Below are 2350 nucleotides of genomic sequence, written 5' to 3'. Positions count from 1 at the left end.
CGAGGTCTTGGATGCCAGGGCGCCGGCCCTGGTGGTGGTGTCGCGGTGCTTTTGGGCAAAGCCCGTGGCTTGGTGCTTCCTGGTGACCATGGCCGTGTGGGCGGTATGTCCGCCGGGGTGTGGCGTTTGGTGGCGGTGAGTATTGGCCGGGGTGAAAACCTGTTCTATCTACGGATGGACCGGCGGCGGCGAAGCTCGTTCCCTTCTTGAAGGCGTCGTCGCGACCATCATTGCCCATCGTGTTGCTCTAGGGAAACTCCGACCCTCGGGTCGGGCGGTGGCGGCGCTCCGGTGTCGTATCCTTTCTGAAGGCGCCGCTTTGGAGCCCGCGGTTCGTCGTATGCGGCTGCATCTCTCCACGGTGACATGTTCACGTTCGAGGACCCGGCTGCTATTGTAGTGGTTGGGGTAGTGTTGCTGCGCTCAACGCCTATGTATATTGCCTTAGGTGTGTGTGTTGTGATGGTGTGTGTTTGCACCAGGTTGTTGTTGGTCTTTGCTTTATATATAAAGCGGGACGAAAGCCGGCAAATCAGCCTCGCCCCTACCTACATATGGCCGTACATCTTAGGATTGGTCCCGGAATCCTGTACTATGAGATGACGGACATGACACCAAGCATATTGCATGTCTCTTCGCAAGGAAAAGATAGGAAAAACATGTTCCATGTCATCAAACATACACAGCACTAGGAGGCACGACCAGAATGCAGGCGTCTCCGGGTAGCTAGCGAGCTTGGCGCGGACTGGAGCCGCGGTAGAGGCGGCCCCGGATCCTGGGTTTGTGACCACGATGCGCGCGCTGGCTGTGCGTAGGACGAACGGAACGCGGTCTCCGGCTGCCCAACCGCCGGCGGCAAGGGGTAGAGGCCGCGCGCGCGACAGAACCACGATTCGGGATGGCGGAGCCAACGTCGCATGAACGGCCAAGGGGGCGCCGCGTGTGGCCGTCTCGGCCCTGGCGCCGCGGCGAATCGGCCATCGATCGACCTCACCTGACGGAGGGGACGGGGACGGGGTCGGGCTTGCCCTGGCGTTGCTGTACGGCCGTTCCATTCCACGGGGACATGGACGGCTTCACCGCGAAGCACACCTCGGCCAGAGTGACGGGGGAGGGAGGACAGCCACAGCCTATTTAACACGGCCAGCGACCCGGGAACGAACGGCTTCTCTAACAAAAAAAAGGAACCATTGCACGGGCGGAGCAGGGACCAGCTGCCTGCTAGCCGAAGGAGCGCCCTGCCTACCGGCCTACCTGCCTTATTTGTGGCGCGACGCCGACATCACAAGATGAACGCTACGCGGCCTCCTTCCAACCGTGACCCAACGAATGATTGGTCCGCGATGCATCTTGGTAGGCAAGGAAGAAAGCCACGTGTCGAACTGTGAGCCCCTTGTAAACAGGCTTCATATACTTGATGACATCCGTCCAAAAGGCTAGAGCTTCTCTGAATTAAAGGATCTTTTATACTACGGTAATTTTGTTTTTGCCTCCGAGGGAGAGTACGGACGGAAATCTGCTGCACCGTCAATATGTATGTGCGGTGAATGATTTTAATACAAATATGGCAAATCATAACATACGATGCGATGTTATATACTCATATAGACAATTTGTCAATGTATGCGTAGGTCGAGATCCGTCTGCAAATATCTATAGCTAATACTCTGTCTGGAGACAAGAAAACCCGTCATGTATCCCCAAGGGGAGAGAAGATTCTACATAACTAATGCTACAAACCCATACTCCAGAGGTGGATTCCTCGCACATCATCATGAGAGCATCAAGGGTCGGTCAAGATGATGAAGGTGTTGATTTCCTCCTCCAGCAGAGTAGCGGAATAGGGCTTGAGATTGGATTGTCTCGAAACACAAAGGGACATCGGTAGAAAAATACACCATAAATTTATCTAGAGTTTTCAACGACATATAAAGCAAACGAAGAAGACCAAGGAGCGGAGACATGTGTGGGCCCCACGTGCCTAAGCCATGCGCCCAAGCCCTCGGGCATGTGGGCCCAGGGGGAGCCTCCCTCCAGATGGCTTTCTGTCGCAAGCCTCATTTTAGCTTAGAACTCATCTCTGAATTTTCTCAAATCTGCCGCATGAAAATACTTAAAATAAATAGAAAACACTATAAAGCAACAACTGGCACTTTATCAATATATTCATCCAAATAAAAGGTAAAACTTTGCATATCGATATCCCCTACAACTTTTGTAAGTGCCTGCCAATAAGTAGTTGTTCTTTCCAAAATAGATGGTTCTAGGTGATGTACTATTTTACTAGCATGGGGTAGAAGACGTTCCAAAGACCTATCTTCAAGCACATCACCCAGTTGTTGGCAAGCAA

The sequence above is a fragment of the Triticum dicoccoides genome, chromosome 4A, assembly GCF_002162155.2.
Source record: "Triticum dicoccoides isolate Atlit2015 ecotype Zavitan chromosome 4A, WEW_v2.0, whole genome shotgun sequence".
NCBI classification, from domain to species: domain Eukaryota; kingdom Viridiplantae; phylum Streptophyta; class Magnoliopsida; order Poales; family Poaceae; genus Triticum; species Triticum dicoccoides.
The sequence above is the reverse complement of the archived record's forward strand: the minus strand, read 5'-3'. Positions refer to the sequence as shown.